This window comes from Vombatus ursinus, unplaced genomic scaffold (genome assembly GCF_900497805.2).
Source record: "Vombatus ursinus unplaced genomic scaffold, bare-nosed wombat genome assembly UNPS02014818.1, whole genome shotgun sequence".
NCBI classification, from domain to species: Eukaryota; Metazoa; Chordata; class Mammalia; order Diprotodontia; family Vombatidae; genus Vombatus; species Vombatus ursinus.
In genome coordinates this window covers 13,419,482-13,435,600 of record NW_020954596.1, presented here as the reverse complement: position 1 = coordinate 13,435,600, position 16,119 = coordinate 13,419,482, and the positions used below count along the sequence as shown (strand labels likewise).

Below are 16,119 nucleotides of genomic sequence, written 5' to 3'. Positions count from 1 at the left end.
GCATAACTGTGCAATCTATGACCCTACGAACTTACATTTGAACTTAAAGGTCTTTTTTTTTCTCCTCTATCAGAGAAGGAAATGAGACTTGGAAAGGGAAAGTACCTTGTCCTAAGTTCTCCAGCTAGGAAGTAGCATCAAACAGTGGAGAAATTTCAGCATCTGGAGTCAAGGGACCTGAGTTCAAATGATGACTCTTATGCTTATTACTTGTATAACCTTGGACAAGTCACTTAACTATTCCAGGATCAGTTCCTTCAACATGCAATGAGGGAGACAGACTCTATGGTTTTTTGAGAACCCTTCCAGCTCTGGAGCTGTTGTCTGACACTAAAACCCCGAGTATCCTGGGCGTTTTACTCTATTCTAATGGGATCATCTTAAAAATCTCCAGAAATATCAAATGTCATGCCTTTCCATGCCCTCTCTCCCTGATCTTTTATCGTATTTTGATCCTACTCTGTCTTCCTAGGACTATTCTTCACAGGCCTGCAATAGACCTGGCTGGATCACCTTGCAATCAAACGGGAGACCGATGATCAGAAGGGCCAAACATATGGATGAAGAACAACACCCCCACTACCCCCCTCAAGATCCTGCTCTCATAGCTCCAAGTGCCTCAGGGACCAGAGTACTCTAAATAAATTTGTCTGCAGTCAGTGCTTCATCCGCTCACACACTCACCAAAATCCCATCAGTCCAAATGACTGGAGAAAAAAAAAAATCCCAACAGGAAATCCCAAATGTCAAAGCTAAGGATGAATTGCTAATGTTGTCCAATGGCTAACCTAGTGACACATTAAGAATGTGGGGGAATACAAAAAAGTAGTGGGTGAGAGGGGGCTAGAAATTTAAACCCCGACTGAAAACTGAAAGACTTCTCCACACAAGAGCCAATTGGTTATTTTTCTTTTCTTCAGAGGTAATTTCTCCCCTGAGAGACAGAGAGACAATTGGGTCTCCTAAGTTCCTTGCATTACAAACAAAATATAGGCAGCCCACAAAACAAGGTCTGTGCTTTCCCTGTGTTTGGTGTGATCCATTGGACCCCTGGTGTTCCCCAACATCACCAAAATTCTAGAGTTTGACTCTCCTCAGCTTACTTGGATCTCTACCAACTTGTCATTGTGATAGGCTCTGGCTTTCAATCCCAACTTAGCACAACCCTCTGAAAAAAAGCTCAAACTACATAAAAGCCCCAGGTGCTGCATGCAGAGGGCAGACAGGACAATCTCTAAAGATCTGTCCCTCAGCCATTAGCTCCCTAGGACAGATGGTGCCTGGTTGCCAGGAGAAGCCTGGGGTATATATGCTAATGCAGGCAAATGATAGAACACATTGAATCCCACCAGCTGGCTACAGCTGCTTCCAGGCTCCTTACCCATACCAGAGGAAAGTGAGACAAGATTTCTGCAAAAATATCCCCTTACTCCAATGGGACAGGGAGAAGAGGGGGAAAAAAATATGTTGTCTAACTTTCTCATAGTTTCTCTGTGCTTCCAATAAGAGCTGCTTGAATTGGGAATGCTTTGTGTGTGAAAGGCAGAGACGACCACAGAAGCCCATAACTACCTGGGCTCAGAGGCGATTTTCAATAAATAACCAGCTACATCACCAAGGACATCTAAGACCGGAAAAGGAAGGTATGCCAATTATGTAGCCAAAGTAAGCAATAACAAATGGGGCTCCTGAGTACTGCACTGGTATCGAGAGCAGGTTAAAGGTACATGGAGATGGTCATTAACCTATAGGGAAAAAGCTGCTGAAAGAAGGATTTATTCTGAGATGACAGAATAAAATTACGCAGGAAGAGAAGAGATAGAGGGCTCCCATCCATACCAGACAACGAACCTTGATGAATTCACTGAATTGTAGTCATGGACTCGCTACCTACTTAGAAAGACAGTATTTAGACCCAGAAGAGACCTTATGATCTCTCATCCAAACCCTCAATATCATAGATCGATAAACTGATGTTATCCAAAGATGTAGATATTTACAACAGGGATTCCTCACCTTTTTTTGTGTGATGGACCCCTTTGGCAGCTGAGGAATCATATGGGCTCTCTCTCAGAATATTTTTAAATACATAAAATAAAATATACAAGATTACAAAGGAATATAACTGCGTCAAAATAAGCATATATATACACACATGTATATACACATATGTACATATATACATACACACACACATATACATACACACATACACACACACACACACACATATCACAGACCCCAGGTTAAGAAGCAAGGATTTTGTTTGTTTATCTCCTTCGAGTCTATCATTTTCTAGCCTTTGATTATACTTTTCTACATACATGATATTTCCTTCTGGTAGAATTTAAGCTCCATGAGGGCAAGGCCTATCATTTGTCACTAGTATTTCCCCAGTATTTCAAGCACAGTGCTTTGCACATAATAGTAGATATGTGATGAATGCCAGGGACATAGGTTGGCAAAGATTTGAAGTCAGGTCCTCACACTCTAAAGCCAATATTTTTGCTGTTTTATCAAAGATGGGGTGTGTGACCTTGGTCAAGTCATTTACACTCTCATAAACACTTTCCATCATATGGAAAAATTAGAGGGTTGAACTACAGAACCTCAAAAGGTTCCTTTCACTTTTCCCACAATTCTCAACATTACTAACCTTCTGATCTCCCAACAGGCCAACTGCCTTTTTAATACTCACTCTTACTCTCCTGGATGGTGCCTTTCTGCCAAAGGACATCCCTAACCCAATCCTCAAGACTCTCAAATCCTACTTCTTCCATGAAGCCTACCGTGTTCTCTTCTTGTTTTGAATTCCTATAGTCCATACTATATCTTGCATCACCTTGGTTACTCTTTCACCCAAACTAAATGTCTGAATAAAAGCAGAAAGTAGAAAATGTACTATGTTAGTGGACAAAGAATCTGAGTTTGAATCCTGGCTCTTTTTCCTTCCAACTTTTGATTCTATGATTCCTGGTAAGAAAATAGTAACAACAACAACAACCAATAGCAAAAAAAACAGCGAGCCGTCCATAGCAGAATGGCAGACCAAACCATAGGTGTATGATTGTAATAAACTATGATTGTGATTTAAGAAATTATAAATATGAGGAATCCAGCAAAACACAGAAAGGCTTGTTATGAAGTGTTACAGAGCAAAGAAAGCAGAACTTGGAGAAGAATATACATAATGCCAAAAAAAATGAAACAATATTAAAAGGCAACTCAACTGAGATTTGTTGCTATAAAATAGCTCAGGTCCTAATAATAGAGAATGAAACATACATGCCTTCCATCAAGGAAATAGGGGGCTAATAATGTGTCATCCCCACTATACTGCAAACTCTTTGAGGGCAAGAATTATCTTTTTGCTTCTTTGTGTAGAACCAGTGCCTATCACATTGCCTGGCACATAATAGGTGCTTAATGAGTATTTAATGATACATGTTTTATAAATGTCTGTCAAGGTTGCTTTATCAGTTTTACATGATTTTTCTTTTATTACAAGATAGGGTTCAAAATAGGAAAGGCGGGGTGTACATAAGCAAATGACTGTAACTTAAAAAAAAAACAAAAAGCATCATTTTTTTAAAACAGAAAAAAGGAACCAATGTTTACAGCACAGTGGGCATTTATACTGCAGATTAGAGTGATGGCTGGTCATTTAACATGGAGAAATAAAGCACTGAAAAGTGACAAACAGACACCAGCTGCTGGATTCTATTTTAAGAGAAAGCCTACCAGAGTAATTTCTCAAAAGATGCCTTTTGAAAAGGCTCACAGTAAGAGAATCAGGGAAACATAAGACCTTAAAGATATCTCATCCAATTCCCCCACTTTTAAGGAATAGGAAGGACCTTACCCCAAGGTCACAAGGGAAGCTACAGCAAAGCCAGGACTAGCTCCCAGGGCTTTTGCATCCTGGACCAGGGATCTTTAGTAACTTATCTGATCAGTTGGATGGACTTACTGCAATGAACCAAAGCAATATTCCAATACTGAAGAAATCATGCCAACATTGATTCTGAGAGTCTCTCCTTAGAAACTGTAGAACTCCTAGGTAGTAGCTTAATATACCTTTGAACAACACCCTTGCACTCTGCATATACTGGCACATCGACAACTACCTTAATCCAAATCACTCCCTACATTAAGTGTACTTCCTTTTCCACATTTAAAAGGTTCTCTCCTGGAGAGACATGGTTTAATGGAAAGCATCCCAGGCGAGTAGTCAGGAGACAGGGAGGGGGTTCTAATCTAGACTCAGTTACTAAATAGTCATGTGACTAAGGAGGTCTGATGTGTTATTTAGACTCTATTACTAATTAGTTATGTGACTGAAGAGGTCTTACCCTTGCCAGGCCTCAGTTGGTTTTTCATCTTTTTCCATCTAAAATCCAGATAGTATGACCCTGCTCCCCTAAAAGAACGGCTATCAGGACAAAAAAGACAGCATTCTATGAAGGCACTTTGGTCATTCTCACTCACCCTACCCATCCTTCAATTTTTACTTTTAAAACACTGGATGAGGGATTTGGAAATGGAATGATCAAACGTAGCACTAAGGAGACAATGAGGAAATCTGATACTGATGTGCTTCTCCAAAGTAAACACTGTTAAAGATGGGCATGCAGAACAGATAGATTGAGGGTGACAGGAATAGAGCTGGGAGCATAATGTACTTGTCTTGGATGCACACACAATTCTTTTATATAGTGCATACAAATTAAAGTCAAATGCATAGCAGCTGAAAACGGCCCACTCCCGCCAGCTTTTGGCTGTCAGAGTCCTCATCAACCATGCCATGCACCACAATGAGGAGCTGTCAGCCAAGGACACCTCATTGCCAAACAATCTCTCCCTATAAATATAAGGGGCAATTTTCTAAGTTTTTGCAATGTTAGATAATGGAACGTTCAAGCTGGAAGCAGCTGTACGAATATGAAACACGGAATGAGTGACCTTACAAACCCGAAACCAAAGAAAGGAACTTAGAACATTCTGTGCACAGAATGTTACAGCTCAGGAATGGGACTTAGAACACAGAATGTGAATGAAGAAAGGGAACTTCAAAATTACCTAGTCTGATCCCTTCATTTTGCAGATAAAGAAACAGATGCCTAGGGAAGAAAAGTAACTTACCTAAGAAAACACTGTAAGAGAGAATCAGAGTCAGCCCTGGAACTCAGGTCTTGGTGAATCCAATCCAGGACTAGGGACATTACAGCTTGTAAGAGGCAATAACGAAGAGAATGTTGAGCTTGAAATCATAAAAACCAAGGTTCACTTTCCTCCTCCAAAATGTACCAATTTCTTTCACCCAATCCAATATGGGGGGGAAAAGTGGGGGAGAGAGGGCGGTGGAATTATCCTTTGTGGTTTTTCTTACATTGCCTCACCAGCTTTGGCTTATCCAGAGCTTTTGCACTCTTGACAATCTTTTTTTTTTTTTACAAGTTTGGCCCATGCATTAATTTTCATCCTCCATAATTTGCTCTTGGGTATACCTTCTGCACATTTTTTTCAAAATCTAAGTTAGTCAAAAGGTCCTCCATGAAGGAACATCTGTCTCTTTAAATAATCACCCCCTTTCCTCCTCACTGGAATTGCTTCTGTGTCTTCATTAGTTCAGTCTTTAGCACTGAGTTCCAGAGTCCTTGATCTACAGCACAATGGATAGTACCTCTTTTCTTGATGTTTCCATCAATAGACGTCAAGTGGACAAGCCAAGAGCTTCAAGGAATAGCATCATTCCCAGGCCATTTACCCTATTTCTGTCCCCAAAAACTCCTGCGGAGGATTCTGAGAACTCCATCACTACCAAAAGCAACTATCACCATTAGGACAGTCAAGGAAGCCTAAATGGTGTCATGAGGGAAAGATGGCACCAGCTTGTGCCAGGCAGAACAAACCACTGAAATCAATAAGCATTTATCAGGTGCCTACTATGTTCCAGGTTCCGTGCTAAGCAAATCCTCACCTCAGTAACACTCCAAAACTCCAAAAGTTGCAGGGAGTTGTCAATATGTGTTGGTGGAAGGAGTTCCATACCATCAGTTCCCTACACAAGGAAATGACAAGGTTAGACTGTGTGTGTGTGTGTGTGTGTGTGTGTGTGTGTGTGTGTGTGTGTCACAGAGACAGAGAGAGACATAGGGAGAGAGAGACAGAGACAGGGAGAGGAGGAGCAAGAGAGAAGAAGGAGGGAGAGAAGAGAGAGTGAGGAGGAGGAAGAAGAAAAGGAGGAAGAGAGGAAAGAGAGAGACAGAGAGGAGGGAAACAGAGATAGAGACAGAGAAAGAGTAGTCTTTCTGTAGTGACTGGAAGACCACTGACTAGAAATTAAGAGGCATCATCAAATCTGCAGATGTCAGGAAACTTGTGTGTACCTGGAATATGTTTAACCTATCTCTTTGGCTACAATATTCTAAACACCTCAAGCACCAATCGCACTTATACATTTGGCTACAAATACAGCTGTCTCCGTATCGTATTAACACTGAATAAACCTTGAATAATTAGAACTTGCAAGGGTGACATTCTCAATGATTGAAATTATCACTGAAACCTCCAGGAATTTGAAACTTTGCCAGGAGAACACTGTCAAACTATTCCATCATATGCAAAGAATTTCCTATCCCATGTGTTAAGGAAAATAAGAAACAACTTCTCTGGAAATAACTCTTTGCATGAAGTTATTTTAAAAAGTAATTTTTAAGGATGCGGCAGTATAGTAGAATACAACAGTGGAAAGAACACTGGACAGGGAAATGAGACTGAGGTTCTGGACCCAATTTGCACACAGCAGGCTGAATGGAAGTTAAAAATGCCCACACACCACCCTGTGTGAGCTTAGGCAAGTCTCCTCTCTGAGGCTTCATGTTTTTCATTTACTAAATGAAAATGATGGAAAAGACAGTTTCTAAACTCCCTTCTGTGTTTCTATGCAAATATATGGGAGTAGAGTAAAGGACAAGAGATTGAGGAAGAGAAAGAAACATGATGGTCATCTTAAAATATTTTAAAAGTTGCTATATGGAGGAGATTTAAGACTTTAGTGCTTCATTTCTCACTAGGCAACATTCTAGACCTTTTTGAAAACTTCTTCATGCTGGAAGATCACCCCAAACCTGGAATTCATACCTTGGAAATCCCCTCTGTCTGTCTGTCTGTCTGTCTCTCTCTCCCTCACTTTCCCTCCCCCCTTCTCTCCTCTCTCCTTCCCTCCTTCTCAGAATCTCCATTAGAGGAGGCCAGCCATGTCTTGAATTTGTCTCTGAGCTGGGTACCTTCATTCCCCATCCTCTCCTTTTCCAGCTTTTTTTTATGTGCGTTTTCCTCCATTAGAATGTAAGCTCCTTGAAGGTAGGACTATTTTTCTTTTTTTTTCTTTTTATAGTAGGCTATCTGGGGCATAATTAATTGTCACCAGTGTCCTTCAAGTAGAGACCAAATGACCACTTATTAAGAATGTTGTTCATGAGATTTAGGCTTTGAGTTGAAGTTACACTAGAGTCCTTCCAAAGAAGATGCCATGCTCTAAGGCCCTTTCCAGCACTAGCATGCTATGTCCTATAGCCTAAGATCATTTATGGCTCCAAAATTCTATATTCCACATTCTAAGGTCTCATCCTGCTTTGAGCATTTAGAATTGGCTATATCTCTGACTAAAATGAATGCTCTTTTCTATAGCCTGAACCAGCTGTTCCACAAGTCACATCACCCAAGTAACTAAGAAGGCACAAGTCACCCCACAAGTATGTGAGCTCCATGAAACATTTTATTCATACTGCAAGCAGTAAGAGAATGCAATAATCAGGGTTAGCAACACAGGTCACTCCTCAGGAAACAATGACTTCATCGCTGAATGTGCAGGAGACAGCTGGAATGAATATGGAAACCAAATTGCCAGTTGTGTTTTGCCCCCTGTCTACTTAAAATGGGTCCTGACCCAGCTAAAATTAAAAAAATAAAAAAAGTAAAAAGCAAACCTCCCATATGGAAGCTGCCCCTGGAAGAATACCTTGAAACCAGTGGGAAACTATATGCAAAGATGAAAACCTTGGAAACTTAAAAACTCAGCCACATGTCAACTTCAGGGCATTGCTCCATAGCAACAATTATCTCAGCAAAGGAATAATTCACGGAATGAATTTCTATTGGAGTCACAGGGAATGGGGCCAAGTGTTTAGAGAAGGAGGTCAGGCATCAGAGTGTTATTGGGCCTGGTACAGTTGGAATGAGCCCTGAGACCCAGAGTACAGAGGCCTGGTTCTGGTGAATTTTGTCACTGACTATGTGGGCTTTGGGCAAGGCACAAGCCCTTTCTGAGCCTCAGTTTCCACATCCATACAATAAGAATGTTGGACTCTACATTAATCATTAAGGTTTCCTCTAGTTTGAACTTTGAATTGCTGTAGTTCTGGCTTCAAAAAAGATTGTCCAACTCCTACATAAATCATCAAAATCTTAGTTTCCCTTTAAAAAAAAATAAAAACAACCTGTAAATAATAAGGATGAACATTTTTGTTCCTAAACAATTTCAGAATAGTTATCTTAGTTATTAAATAAAAAAGAGCAGTGTGTGTCTATGCATTAGTTTGGTTATTGTTTTTTTTTTCCTAATATTTAAAAGGAATTACTGTAGGTTAGCTAAAGTCAAGTATCTAAATGTTTGGGAGAAGGAGGAAAAGGGGATATATAAGTGTCAATTTAATAATAAAAGCAATATAGTGAATGAAGGTGTTGTTTTTTCCATTCCAATATATTATTTGCCATTGATATAATAACACTTCATGGTTTCTAAAGCACTTTCCTCAAAACAGTCCTGTGAGTTAGGGAGTGGAAATATTATTACCCCCATTTTACAGATAAGGCCACTGAGGCTCAAAGAGATGAAGGGACTTGCCTACAATCACACTATGGCTAAGTTATCTGAATCTTTTCTCCCTGAGTCAGTGTAGACATACTCAGTGAATTAGTCAAAAGACAGAAATGGAGAAGAGGAAAAATTTTAAGCAGAGGTTCTGAATCCCTATCACAGAGGGTTGGTGGTCATTTTGAGATGAGGTTTATTAATTTAAACATTTAAAACCCACATTCCTTGTATGCCATCAATCCCACAGCAAGCAAGCCTGGGCAGAAGGGGGAGGTCTTCCATGTCCCCAGTGAGGCAACTATAAACCAAAATGTGCAAACCCTTCTGAACCCATTCTGGCAAAGGACTCAGCTGGCTCAGGGGCCGATAGCAATCAGGACTCTGCTGCCTTGGCCAATCACAAAGGTCCATTTAATACACAGGGGTGAAAAAAAGCTATCAATGGCCAAATATTTAAATACTTGTCTCATCTTACCATCTGCTTCTCCTGCCGTTCACTTCAAAATTAATAAGGTTGTTATTAAAAAGAGGAGCTAATGTTGCATCTGTCTTCCTTCAATTACAGATAATTACTAGACGGCACCAGCAGAGTGAGATAGTTTTTCTAAGAACAATGGTTTCTAATCAGATTTGAATTTTCTTTCAGATAAGCTTATCTGGTAAATTCCTGACTGAGAAGGAGAGATTTTTTTCCCCTTCTCCTAATCTGGTCTTACCCAAACATAATACCTATTATTTTATAGTGTACAAAGTATGCAAGAAAAGGACCTCTGGAAATTTAAAAATCAATGCAGAAATTGCTACTTACTCTATGAACAAAACTTATTAACTGTGATCCCATGTTCTTATGGATGTCATTTATTCAAGAGAAAAGCAGCAAATTCTCACCCATTCCCCGTCATTACATATGCAGAGCCAAGGAGGAGTTTAAAACGAATCAATACAATTAGTCCTATTTTATTCAGCTTTTCAAAATCAGGTAATGATAAAAACACTAGACTGGCAAGGAGAATAACAGATTCCCTGGGTTTTCGTTCAAAATTTGTGCTGAATTTATCTAACTTCAGACAAAATGCTTGTGTTAGTTCACTTTGTCACTGTCTGGAAATGGAACAGAGTGAACTCGATGAGTGTGATTAGTGTTTTCTTTTGACACTGAACATTTCAGGATATAGAATATAATGATGAAAGCCACAAATACTGGTCAGTCAATAAAAAGCATTTATTGAGCATATACTATGTGCCAGGTATTGTGCCACAGAAGGCTAGAAGTCACAGGATACTGGTAGGATCAAGGAGAATGAGGAGCAAAATCGCGGAAAGCGAGTATGTTTTCATATCCCAAAGAAGATGCACATTCCATGTTTTTCTGATTAAAAAAAAAACCATGATATTGTATTTAATATCCTAGAGAAGAAAAATGCCAGCAATGAATTTTCTCATGAAATCTCTATTTCCATCGTACAGAACAAACATCAAGGCATTCACTGCTAACACACTATGCTTGAAGGCACTTCGCAGCTCTGCTATTTTGTTCTATCTAGGTCTAAGAGCCCTTTTGATTCTTCCTTTCTGTGACTGATAAAGGGCACATTAAAAATCTCTGTGAAATCAGAAGACCTTCTTTTGAGTTCCAGGCCCATCACTCAACTACATGTATCTGGGTATCCATATCCTTATCCATAAAATGAGGATATTGACCTAGATGATCTTAAACCCTAAATCTTATGATTCAATGACTCATGCATATAATACGTTTATGCAAACTGTGTTGTGAGGTCCCCTCCCCAACCCAAATCCTAGAAGTTATTTTTCAGAACCTCGCTGTAATCTTGGGCACCATTCCAAATGCAACATTTTAAGAGATATTTTATGTTTTGAAGCCATAAATTATTCTGCTTTAGCCTTTTCTCCCTCTCCTCACCTACACTGGGCACAATCAACTTTTTCTAAAACATTGTTTCATGATGATAACAAAAGAGGAAGTGGGAGACTTTTTTTTGTTACATTCTATGGGTTACTCCCTACTAACAGGGCCCAAGGTAGTCTAGAATTAGAAAGAAGAAAAAAAAGCCAATGTTTTATTGATTGTAACAAGAACAACAAAAACCTTAGCAAATTTTAGTTTTTACTCCTCTCTTTTCTGTAAAGGATGAAAAACAGGCCATTAAAATAAGGGAGGTGATGGAGGATGACTTTACAGAGGATGTCAGTCACACCACTGTAGTGAACACAGATCTTCTGGAGTTGAGGTGAACTTGTTTGCTTATGTAGACAAGGCATATGTACACAGCCCAAGTGACAGATGTTTCCCAGTTCTTGGTTTGCTAGCTTGCTATCAATAAGGCTCCATGTCTTAATTGTTTCGAAATAGCATGGGATTTGAGCAAATGCAAATCAAGACATGATGTCCCTTCCCTCTTAGAGGTATGGTGATGGGAAAAGACAGCTGGCCAAATTGCAGCCTGGGAGATCTTAAGGTAGATTCAACCAAGTAGACACAAGCTCACATTCACTGTTTCAGAGAATCATTGAACAAGGAGCTAGCAGATCCCTTCAAATACATACTGTTAGACCTTGAAAAAACCTTGGAAATTATCTAGTATAATTCCATCATTTTTCAGATTAGGAAATTGAGACTCAGAGAAGGCAAATACCCAAAGTCATAGTAAATAGTAAATAGCAGCTAGGTGGCACAGTGGATAGAGTGCTGGGCCTGGGGTCAAGAAGACTCATCTTCCTGAGTTCAAATCTGGCTTTAGACACTTACTAGCTATGTGACCCTGGGCAAGTCACTTAAGTCTGTTTGCCTCAGTTCCCTCATGTATAAAGTGATCTGGAGAAGGAAATGGCAAACCACTGCAGTATCTTTGTCAAGAAAACCCCAAATGGGGTCAGGAAGAGTCGGACATGACTGAAAAACAACTTTACAACAACAAAAGGTGCTCAATAAATGTTTGCTGATTTGATTTAAGTTGGTTTGTTCGTTCTGCTTTAACTAACAGTGCTAATGAGAGGACAGCCTTAGCTGGCCTTCCTAGCTGACATGCCTGAACAACAAAAAGAGCTGGGACAGAACCTAGGTATTCTCGATTTCTTTGTTTAGTGTTCCAAAGTTTAAAAAAAAAAAGCCTGAAACCATTCCTCAAACAAGATGGACATATGCCCTATGGATAATTAAGCCTCATCGTGTACCCTAGACACATTTCTGATGCTCCAAAATTCTAACAACATGACAGTTACTAGTGGAGGAAAACAGGATTGTGCCCTAGCTCTCTGGGACCCTTGGGGAATGAATGGACTCTGGTAATTGGGTCTTTCCATAGAGCTGCCTCCTAGGTAAGAGTATTCAAGATACTCTTTGATTCTATGCACCAAAAATTATTTTATTTTTAAATTAATATTTTAACATGAATCTTTCTAAAATGTATTCCATACCTTCCTACCTTCTTAAACAGGGATTTCTAAGTGTAATTTCCCTGATGATTCAGAATCATAATTAGAACAATTATTATACTCAGGAGCCACTGAGGCCTAGAAAGGTGATTCTCTAAGAAATAACCTCAAGGTTTAAGGACTTTTTTATTTGCTTTTTAACATGTCTCTTTCTCCTGTTTGCTATGAACTTGGAATTCATATAAGCATGCTTGCTATAATTATGGGTAAAATAAGAAGAAATTATGTATTGTAACACTGTTATAAGTTCCCTTACAATTCCAACCTTCTACATCCTAAGGTCCCTTCCTCCTCTGACAACCTATCACTCTATGACTCACCCTAACTACTAGAATCAAGGTAGAGTTTAAATTACACATCCCTAATCTAAGCCACAATCAAAAATCATGCCTATATAGAACCAAAATATCATACAAATTATGAAAAATCCAATTAGGGATTGTGCTGTATTTCTATATGATACTAACAATCCCCATATTTTCCTGAGCATAAGAATGCTTTTTACATTTCCAAATAAAATTTGTACATATAATTTTGTGGGTAGAATTGCTTTCTCTGAAATCCAGAGAGGGCAAACAAAGAAGAGCTGTAAGACTGAGACCAACTCAGGCATGAAATGGGGGCTACGAAGGAATGAGGAGAGAGAATGCTTGAAAGGGAGATTTGAAAGAAAATCTGCCATCAGATGTCTATTTTATTCCCTAACAGGAAACCAAACTTTTTTGGACTCACCCACAAGAAGGACAGATTTTAATCTTCAGGTTGATTATAAATTACTGGGAGGAGGTCCACATGGTAGGTACTTAATAAATATTCGTTGAAATCAATTGAAGTGAATGACAAGCAGAATTCGCAAAATGAGTAGACCCAATGAAGATCATGTGTTGGCCAGTTAGCAAATGAAATATAAATATAAATATATAAATTTGGACTCTGGTAATTGGGTCTTTCCACAGAGCCTGCCTCCATAAATGTGTGTGTGTGTGTGTGTGTGTGTGTGTGTATAAGATTAGCGAAATGAAAAGCTTGTCCAATCCAACAAACATTCACTAAAGATGAACACTGGGAGATCATTTTTTAAAAACTATTTTCTTGTCCACAACTTGCAAAGGCTGCCTATTCAAGTGGAGTAGGATTGCAGTCTGGACTGGAAAGGAATTGTCCGCACCAAAGAAAGTGCAGGTATTTTTATTTGTTACATCTATTTCTTTCATAAAGTGCCAACTATGCACATGGACAAAAACCAATGTGGCAATTCAGAGGAATAACCAATACAATATAACATGTCACCTCACTCAATAACCAATTTCCCCCCCCAAAAAAATCTTGTTTTTAAGGCAATGGATTGTGTTCCCCCACCCACTCCCACCTACCCCATTTCTTTCCGAGACAGCATTCCTTCTCTCAGTTCAGTAGCCAATGTGATGGGATTAAATAAATTCACTTTCCACAAAATGCCAAACAATGTTTCCATTTCTTGGAAGGTGATCTTTTGGTTAAAATGAAGCAAGCATCCCATAAAAGTAACCTTAACCTTCTCCAAAAGGAAGTGTGATTTTTATAGAAGTTCCACTGGGGAGAGCTGTCAAATAAAACCACCAGGGGATAAGAAATGCATTCATGAGACAACAAATGAAATTCAGCTGTCACAAAATTAAATCTCTGAATCTCCCTGAAAGAATAGTTGCTTTTCTAGGCTAAAATTAAATTAGAAGAGAAGTTCTGCTTTCCTAAGATGCTTTCTTTAATATGTCATAGACAAAGAGAACACAATGAAACACTGAGAATGGCCAGTCATAGATCCAAAGGGATTCTTCATTGTAATTCTTTTATATTGATAATGATGAGCTAAAATTTACAGAGCATCAAAGGACCAGAAGTATGAGTCCCTTTAGCTTACAGTTTTAATGTCTGTTCCAACATTGTTTGCTTTATTGTGTATAGGTAGAATAGCTATCTGCCTACTGTTGGGATGAGAGGAACAACACCACTTCAGCCCCAAATCTCTCTCTGCCTCCTTTGCGCTGCTCACCACGCCCCTGCCCTTCAGAGATCCTCCCTCCTCCCTCAAATTCAGAGACACTACTCTCCTTTTCCCCTCCAATTATTCTTCTCCCATGTCTATAACCACTCCTTCTCTGCAAACACGGACCCTCAAAGTAGGTGCTTCTTAAATTGTTTTTCATTCATTCATGAACCATTCACCCATCCATCCATTCACCTTTCATCTTCCCAACTCCTAAAAGTAGCTATGTTCCAAAGTTGGGTTTTGTGGTTGTTGTTGTTGCTGTTGTTGTTGTTTTCCCTCAGCTTAACTGACGCCCTTGAGGGCAGAAATTGTCTTTCTTTTCATTTATGTGTGTATCCCCAGTACTTAGCACAGTACCTGGCAGGTAGTAAGCACTTCCTCTCTCCTTTTCCTTCTTCCGTCTCTCCTTCCTTTCTTCCTTTTCCTCCCTCCCTCCTTTCCTTCCTTCCTTCCCCCCTGACAATTTCATTCCCTTTTAGGGTTTCAACAACCATCTCTATCCAGATGACTCCTAAATCTATGTCTTCAGTCACAATCTTTCCTTTGAGTTCTAGACCTGTGCTTCCAACTTCCTAATGTACACTGCTATCTGGAGGATCCACCACTTTGGACAAGTCAACCTCTCTAGACCTCGGTTTCCTCATGTGTAATGAAGAGGTTGGATGGAATGACCCCTACGATCCTTTCCTCAGTCTATAATCCTATGGAGTTATACGTTGATGACTAGACAGAAGCGTTCAGCCGAGGAATGTCAAGCCATCCCCCAGCATTCAAATGTCTTGCTGATACTTTTAAAGAAGAAGCAATAGAGCAATGAAGTCAGGACACCCAAAGAGCCCAGTGCCTATCACTGTCATTGATTCACTCTCTAACTAAACTTGGGCAGATCACTTAATCCTTTTGGGCATCAAGTTCTCCATTTGGAAAATGCAGAAGGTTGGATAGATCCTAAGATCATAGATTTCAGAGCTTAAAAAGGACCTTCAAGTTTCAACCCCCTCATTTTACAGATGAAGAAACTGAAGCCCAGAGAGAAATGAAGTGACTTCCCCAGGGACTAGGAGCTAGAAGGTGATGGTGATGGAATCCAAACCAAGGTTTTCCTGATTCCAAGTGCAGCACTCCATCTTCTATACCATGTGGCCGGAAGGTTCCTTTCAGGTCTAATATTCTACTTATGCTAATAATTCATAAACTAACTCAGAAGGTAATCAATTCTTTTGGCCTCAAGTATGTAACAAGTGTTTCCTAGGTTCTATTAAAACAGTTAAATTACATTTAAAATCCCAATAATTTTAAATAAATTCCATTCAATTCAAGGTTGCTACAGAGAACAGAACTGTCTGTAGTAGGCAATGAGGGCATACTAAGATTAGGGTCTTTCACTATGCTCATGTCTAGATTCATTCGCATCTTATCCTTGGTCTAGAACAACCACTCTAGGTTATTTGTTCAGCAGACAATATATTTTTTTCACATCTCTGAAGTGAAAAGATCAACTCAGAGCAAAAGGCATGAGGAGAACCTCAGAAATTCTCTGGTCAAAGAAAATTTCTCTACGGCACCCTCAACAAGCAAGTCAAAGTGCTGAATACCTTCTGTGACAGGAAACTTCGTACCTCCTGAGGTAGACTGGTCCACTTTTGGATAGCTCTTACTGTCTGGAAGTTTTTCCCTGACAGCAAATTGAAGTCTGCCTTCCTATAACTCCTCCCACCTCTCTCTCTCTCTCTCTCTCTCTCTCTCTCTCTCTCTC

At 39.6% G+C, this 16,119-nt stretch overlaps 1 protein-coding gene across 4 annotated transcripts in view; it reads right to left on the bottom strand.

The window, feature by feature from the left end:
• Positions 1 to 16,119, bottom strand: part of AFAP1 (actin filament associated protein 1) — a 243,348-nt gene that overhangs the window by 177,111 nt on the left and 50,118 nt on the right. Inside the window, exon 1 of one of the 4 annotated variants that reach the window (XM_027836597.1) lies at positions 5,981 to 6,044. The exons of the other annotated variants lie outside the window; for them this stretch is intronic. The gene's annotated coding sequence lies outside the window, so the exon portion shown is untranslated. Of the gene's footprint in view, positions 1 to 5,980; positions 6,045 to 16,119 lie in introns of those variants that run through there. 4 annotated transcript variants of the gene reach the window in all.